Genomic DNA, 7,867 nt, shown 5'->3' on the forward strand with positions numbered 1-7,867 from the left:
TAATCCAACAGGGCCGGTCACCTGGGTTGCTGCTGGGGCCCCTTAACTGAGGCGCACTGGGGCCAGCTATCTCCCAGGGGACAGGCGTGTGTCACCCACACACGGGCTTCACAGGCCAGGCCGCTCCTCCTCGAGGTGAAGCGGGATCAGAACCCTGTTCATGCTCGGGTGGGAGGAGGTGGGCAGATGAGTGGAGCCCGAGCGCTTCACACGGCACCTTCCGGCAAAGGCCCTGAACCAGGCAGCTCCTGTGGGACGTGAGTCCTCACGGCTGGCACTGTAGAGCCTCAGCTGTGACAGGAAGACAGAAGCATAAGAAATCCCTCCACAAGGAGCCCGTGCCTCAGCGAGTCTGCATCTTAATTTTACTCCACTTTTCTCCAACTCCCTGAGCACTGGGGACTGGAACCGGCTGACGTTTGTGAAATTAGCCTTTTGCTTTGCTCTGCTCTGCAGTGAGCGGGCCACAAAGCTGGCGTCCTGGCTCCCATGGAGATGCTGGCGCTCCCGGGGCTGGGTCAGGCACCTTCCATTCCAGCGCGAACTCACTCAGGTGAACCGGTTTTCACGGTGCTTGTGGGGAAAACCCGCCGTGATGCACCGTGCCGCCCTTCACCGTGAACTTGTGGTCCCTGTGCACGCACTGCGTGGCCTCACGCTGGCCTTGCTCACCCAGCCGTGCCTCAGCCGCTTGTGGACCTGGCTGCCGTCCGCTGTTCCCACAACAAAGGACAGTCGGAGGCCGCGCGAGGAAGACGGCACCCCGACGTCCTCCGCACCCTGCAGCAGCGTAGGCCGAGAGTTTTAATTTGTGAATTTGCTTTTTTTTTTTAAGGGCCAGATAAACTTACCTTTAGGACAGTTAAATGTGCTCACGTGCACCATACATTTAAAGCTCACCAAGGAGGGGAGAGAAGGGGGTTCTTCAGTCTAGAGAACAGAAACTCGACACCTGTTTAAGTAAAATACTTTAGACAGTTTAAAATCAGGAGACTGGACTCAACAATCAGATTTCTAGCTCCTCGTAAACTATTGGGTCTGAAAAAGTTTTCGTTTGTACCCACAACCAAGGGCTGAGCTGGGAGGTGGTGTCCCTTCAGCCGGTGTCACGGGCCATCTCTGGGAGCTTCACTCCTCTGTGTCCCTGCCTGTGGCCGTTAGAATAGGAAGCATCTGCGCATGTCTGGGGAGGAGGCACGTTTCGGGGGGATCACCCAGAAGGTGGGTGAGCTGGGCTGGGGAGGCAGGTGTGATCTTGGCTGCAGGTGGTCTCGGCCTTAGACTGAAGATACGACCCAGAGGAGGGTGTTGGCAGGGGAGAAGTCCCGCCTGCGTCGCCGGTGACTCCGGGAGCTGTAAAGACGGGGATTGAGAATGAAACGGCACACTTGGCGCGCTGGGAGAGTCTGAGGGTGGAGCTGTGGGCGCCGTCCCTGCTGTGCTGGTGTCAAACCCGCCGCCTCGTGTCTCAGAGCGAACAGTGCTTTGCCCAGGGGCTGGCGGCCGTCCTGCAGGTCCTGTCCCCACGCCCGAGCTGGGACGCTCTTCACGGCACCTTCCCCACAGGTGAATTACTGTGTTGCTTCGCTGAATCATCAGATGACTTTGTTGTTGTTAATCTTTACCCAAGGATACTTTTTCCACTGCTTTTCAGGGAGAGTGGAAGGGAGGGAGGGAATGGGGGGGAGAGAGAAGCGTCGATGTGAGAGACACGATTGGCTGCCTCCCGCACGGGGCCCGACCAGGGCCTGGGATCGAGCCTGCAACCGCGGCATGTGCCCTTGACCAGGAATCGAACCCTAGACTCTTGTGCACGGGCCAGCGCTCTGACCACTGAGCCACACTAGCCAGGGCCCTTAGGTGACTTTTAAGAACAAAGCACGTTCGTGCGGGAGATTGAGCACGATCTTGCTTGGAAAATAAATAGTAATCGTTTTTGAAAAGAAGGCACATTCTATGATGTTGGGCCAACTGCAAAAATGACCACCTTTCCCCAGTTTTGTTTTTTCCCCTCTTTTCGAGCCTTCAGTGTCCCATGGAGGGATTTTCCCTACATTGGTCATGAGGTGGATGTGCAGGTCAGTTAAAACCTTCTGGCTCCTCGTGGTGAGATAATGGGAAGTGTGGGGACCTCCCCACTGAGTTGGACCCGCCCACCAGGCCTCAGTCTCGCCATCCTCGGAGAAACGACTGCTCATGGAGACTTAGCCTCCCTGAAATACCAAGTGGGCAGAGCGCCCACGAGGAAGGTCAGGACGTAACGGAGAGACGGAGGTATGGCCTCGACTCAGCACGGAGGGACTGACGCCGGCAGGCTGTCCTTGCTGAGAGGAACTGTGAAACCAGTGGATGGAAACTCCCGCGGCGTCGGGAGCTAGTGAGGGCCAGAGAGAGCCCACCCTCCACCTTCGCCGAGAAACACGGCGCCTCCAGGAACCAGCTGCCCAGCCGTGGGGAGAGCTAACTCGCCCGCTGACCCTTCCCACCCCGCCCACCTCCGCGGCCAGGCCTCCTGTTTCCTGTCTCTGAAAGCAGCCTCCCCCCTCCCGCCCGGGGAACAGGAAACTGCCTCCGAGGGGGGGGGCATGTGCCCAGGAGGCGGCCGGCCTCGAAGTCTCACCTCGTGGATTCGCTCCACAGGCCCGTGGGAGGCGCTGGGCTGGGCGCGCACGCGTGCGTCTGCGTGGTTTCAGTGGAGCCCGCCGCCTCCTGTGTCCCCAGGGGCCCCTCGGCGCCTGTGCCTGCCCATTACTTACTTTATCCCGGTCTCGCCCCAGGTACCCGCTTCCTCACGGTGCTTCCAAATGCTGCCAGCTGCTGGGGCTCGCGTGGGCAGGGCACGCCTGCTCCCTCCAGCCCAACCGCCGCCTCCGGGGGAAGCCTGGGTCGGTGGGCTCCGCACTGGGTCTCCGAGACCCAGCTGGGTACTGGGGGAGTTAGTTGGTCCTAGTCTGGGGTGTCAGAAAAGGCTGCTCTCAAGAAGGGGCACCTACGGCGCTGAGACCTGAAAGGAAGAGGCCAGCGGTGGGCAGGGGAAGGGAAGAGCGTTCTAAGAGGAGATGGCAGGCTCGCTGCCCTCCGACGGGAAGGACCTGGGTGGGCAGCAACCTCCAGGGAAACAGAATCCACCCGAGGTGCGTGTGATAAAAGGAGATTACAGGGAATTATTACCTGGTGGTGGAGGCTGACAGGTCCTACAGCTGGAGCCCAGGAGGGCCGTTGGTGGAATTCATGCCGAGTCCAAAGGCCTGAGAGGCAGGGGAGCCGGGGTAGGTCCCAGCGGGGGGCGGGGAAGCCAGGTGAGGTGTCCCAGGGAGAGCAGTGAGGCGGGGAAGCAGCGGGTTCCTCCTTCCCCTGCCTTTTTTTTTTTTTTTTTTGCAAGAGAACATTTATTTGGTAAAATTACAGAGGTGGAAGAAGTAATTCCTAGAAGAAATGGGCTTAGGAAACAAGTTACAGAGGCAAAGGAAAGGGCCTCTGGAGCGTGGGACTGAGGAAGCTAATGGAAAGGTGCCTGGGGGGGAGGGAAAGGCCGGCTAGGGAGGGCCTTCCTGTGCCTTTGTTCTCTGGGCCCCGGGACCGGCGAGGCCCAGCCACCCTGCCCCGCCTCGACTCCAGGAGGCGTCTGTGCCCCCACCCTGCTGGCTCTGCTGCTCCCGAAGCCCTGCTCCCACTGTCCTTCCCGGTCCCGGGTCGAAGGCTAGCCGCCTACAGAAGGCTTGTCCTCCGCGTTTCATTCCCTTGTCAGAGAAAATAAGTCAGTCGATCCTCAAAATGTTCTGGGCTCGAGTAGGTGATTGTCGTGGACGGCCACATCAGTCACCAGGCGGCAGGGCCAGAGGCGCAGGAACGGGCGCGCATCTGACGCTGGAATGTGCCCTGCGGGTCACAGGGCCAGGACGAAGGGGCCGGCGCGGCTCCGTCTGCCCGTCTGCCCGGGCCGGGGCAGGCAGAAGGGTTGAACACCGGAAACGAACGTTAAGGAAAAACTCTGAAAGCCTGCGATTGGTTTGGTAAGGTTCTCGCTGGTGACTCACAGCAGACCCCCCAGCCGACTTCCTTACGAGCTTTGAACACTCTGAGAGTCTTTACTTAGCAATAACGGTAGGAAAAATACAACAGTTCTTCAAAAAAAAATCTATGGGGTGGTTTTTTAAAATAAACTTTCCATCTCATAGTTTTAGATTTACAGAAAAAAATTGAAAATAGTGCGGAGTTCCCACCCGCCCGCCCCCGTTTCCTGTCATTAGCATCGGCTATGAGCCTGGATACATTTGTTACAATTAATGGGCCAAGGTGACACATTGTTACTGACTGAGGCTCTCCCTCGCTCAGATTTCCTTAGTGTTTATCCAATGTCCTTTCCTGTCCCGGGACCCCCGTGACATTTAGTCGTCACGTCTCCTTAGGTCCCTCCTGGCTGTGCCGGTGTCGCAGATGGTCCTTGCTTGGTGACCGGGACAGCTGAGAGGGGGAGGGGCAGGGCAGGGTTTCTGTCGGAGGCCCCCCACTGGGGTTCGTTTGCTGCCTTCCCGGAAAGCCGAGTGAGAGGGTGTGGCGGGCGCGGGTTTTACGGGTTAGGAGATCCTGCCTGGGCCCCGGTGAGAGGACGGGCCGTGGACTCCGGCTGACAGAGGCGGGCTGGCCGAGAGAGCTGAGGAGGGGGAGCCCCTCGTGACCCCTGAAAGGTTAAAGGTTGGCCGTGCATTGGCAGGCTGAATGGCCACCTCAGAAGGGTGAATAAAGAAAAGCTGAATTTATTAAAAGGGGATGGATATATCCAAAGGGCAGGGCGACTCAGCACTGCGTCAGAGGGGATTGGGTCCATGATGGCAGCAAACATACTTGGGACAGTGAAACAGGGAGGGGCATAGAGCAACAGGAGAGCCCAGGCTGGGCTGCCTTGGCTCACAGAGAAGTCAGAAGGGGGGCCTTGGAGACAGGTTTGGGGGGTAAGCGGGATGAGCGGCCGCTCCCCATCGCTCCCCTGGTTGCAAGTCTCCTGGAGTCTCCTCAGAGGGAAGAAGGGGGGAGGAGATGGCCCCAGGGTGCTCCCCTGGTGGGGAGCCCGCACTGGGTCCCTTGTCCTGAGCCTGTTTCTCTCTTTCTTAGGGGAGGTCTCAGGGGAGTGTCTCCATAGAATATTCATCAGCTTTCCAGGTGGGCTCTTTCAGCATCCAGGTCTCCACCGACTGTTGGGTGCCAGTGTGTCTGGTCCTGAGGCAGCCACGGGTCCCACTTGTCTGGTTTTGCTGATTTTCTGGGCCTGGAGCTGAAATACAACTGAGGCCTAGATGTTATCTTTAGGGAAGAACCGCTCAGGGGTCTAAACCTTGTGACCAGCGATATGCTGGAGGAGGAAAGGTCATCCGGGGACAAGGTTCCTGTTTTCCCAGTTTTGCTAGGATGTGGTGAGTCCCTATACCCTAATCTCTGTACCTGGCCCATCTAACAACCCTCATATCCCTAGCAGGGGGCTGGCCAGATTCACTGGGCACGGCAGACCTCGGTGCCATCCTCCAGATAGGCGTGGTCACCTTCGGGGTGCCTCTCTGTTCCCTCGGGCCTGGGTGTGGACAGGACACAGTGTGAGGAGGGGCTGCAGCCAGTCCACAGGATGATTTAAAAGCCAGCGTGTGGGCTGTGTTCCCTCGGCCACGGGGACCGGCCCCTCTCCAGGCCCTGGAGTGAGGACCACAGAGAGCCCAGCTGCATGGACCTTGGACAGACATAAGGATTAGGAAGAAACGAACCTGCGTCTTCAGCCCCTGAGCGCTGGGGTCCTCCGTAACCACCGCCTGGCCCACCTGCCCTGGTTAACAAACACCCCAGGGCAGGGCCGGAGTGGGTGAGGGGGACCGCGTGTGTAACGGAAGGTCAGGCGGAGGGCAGGGCACCCAGGAGACGGCCCGTGTTGGGGATGCAGATTTGGGGTCATGAGCACAAGGGGCTTTGAGGACCTTGGGAGTGAGTGATGGTACCCGGGAGAGCTTCGAGGGGTGGGGGGCTCCAGGTGAGGCCCGACCTGGCGGGGTGGGCAGGGGAGGCCACGCCCTCTCTCACAGGCCCAGGGGCCGCGTTTGAGGCAGGTGGTGTGTGTGTCCTGGGGCCGCCTCGAAGTGGGAGCTGAAACCACAGACATGTATCCCCTGGGTGCTGAATGCCAGAAGTCCAAGGTGTGAGCGGGGCAGGCTCTCTCGGAAGGCGCTTGGCCTTCTCTTAGCGTCCAGTCTTGGCTCCAATTGGCCTCCCAGTCATACCGACTGAGGCCCGTCCAATGACTGATCTTAACCGAACATCAGCAAAGACCCTATTTCCAAATGAGGTTACATTCCCGGGGCGGGGTTAGGGCTTCGACGTGTTTTTTTAGGGAAACCAGCTCAAGCTGTAACAGGTGGTCACCGGTAACAACACGGGCGGGAAGGACTGAGCCGGGACCTGGGCTGGCCCGAGGCTCGAGTGGGGGTGGGGAGGGTGGGGAGTGGTCGAAGCGAGCACGGGGGCAGCCGGGATGGAGGCGTGGAGGGGAGCAGAGAACAGAACCATCTTTCAGGAAAGGCATCAGCAAGGCCTGCGGGCGGGAGGGGTCGGGGGGAGAGACCCCCTTCCTTGGGAGCCTCGTTGGGTGACAATGGTTCTTTTACTAAAGAGAAGCCCGATGTGAAAGGGAGGCCCTTCCGTCGGGGGAGGGGACGGCCAGCCAGCCCCTCACAATGGCCCTCTGTAGCCTTGGTACACAGCCGGCCCCTGGGGTCCCCACCCTCTCGGGGGTCTGCACCCCCTGCCCTCCCCCGGCTCCCACCAGGTCTCCCTTTTACGGAAACGGGGAGGAGAGGGGAGGGGCCAGCACATGACTTTTAATTATTTGAATCAATAGTTGAATAATTTAAAAACTTGTTGAGAAGGCCCGAAAGCCTTGGGATACAAAGGCGTTGCCTGTCTGCTGGGGAGCACAGACACCCCGACAGGGAGAAGGGCCACGGTGGGGCGAGCTGGGTGCTCGAGGCAGCTGGGGGGGGGGGGGGGACCTGCGCCCTGTCTTCTGAGAGGCCAGTTTCTCTCTCCTGTTTGCAGTTTAGCCGGAGGCCAGCTCAGGGTGCTGGCTGCGTCCCCTTATTCTCTGGGTCCCTGGATGACTCTGATTAGCCCATATCCCCTCTGTTTCTCTCTCTCTCTTTCCTGTTCTCCGTACAAAAGTCTCTCTTCTCTCTCACCGCAGGGCAGTGCTTTCCAGTTCATTAAATTACCTTTGGAGTCAGGGCCTGGTTTATTGTGGGCCTTAGATACAAAAAATTGTGGTAAAATATACGTAAGATGCAGTTTACCATTTCAACCATTTTCAGGGTTCGGTTCAGCGGCGTGAAGTCCCCCCACCTCCAGGAGTCTCCATCTTGTAAAACTGAGATTCTGTCCCCATGAAACACTAACTCCCCCATCGCCCTGCAGCCCCTGGCGGCCCCGTGCCTCTGGCTCTAGGACTGTGACCCCTCTGGGAACCGCACGTCAGTGGAATCGCCGTGTCTGTCCGGCTGCTTTCAGTCCTGGAGGTTTGTCTGTGTGGCAGCAGGGGTCAGGATCTCACGTGTATTTGTCGTATAGATCCCATTGGCTTGTCCGCTTATCTGCCCATGGACATCGGGGTGTTCTCCGCCTTCAGAGATTAATTTTATGACTCATCAAATATTGACTGACTACTGTGTGCAGGACGCATCGCTTCTAGGAAATACGCTCATTTCGCGTTTTGCTTTCAGATTTTGAAACACGCACAGCATTTCGTTGTCCAAAGTGGTGTCGGGTGCGGCCTGCTAGAACCCTCTGCCGCCCACCCGCCCGCCCCGCGGGCAAGGGCCTCGCCACGGCCGCCGTA

At 58.7% G+C, this 7,867-nt stretch overlaps 1 long non-coding RNA gene across 1 annotated transcript; it reads right to left on the reverse strand.

The window, feature by feature from the left end:
• Nucleotides 1-832: 832 nt before the first annotated feature.
• LOC308553861 lies at nucleotides 833-3,479 on the reverse strand. The gene is made up of 3 exons (XR_013998296.1): nucleotides 3,172-3,479; nucleotides 2,757-3,004; nucleotides 833-1,646 (listed from the first exon to the last, which is right to left on the reverse strand). It is a non-coding gene; the product is annotated as an uncharacterized lncRNA (long non-coding RNA).
• Between the last annotated feature and the right edge of the window lie 4,388 nt (nucleotides 3,480-7,867).

This window comes from Miniopterus schreibersii, assembly GCF_964146895.1.
Source record: "Miniopterus schreibersii genome assembly, chromosome: 2".
NCBI lineage: Eukaryota > Metazoa > Chordata > Mammalia > Chiroptera > Miniopteridae > Miniopterus > Miniopterus schreibersii.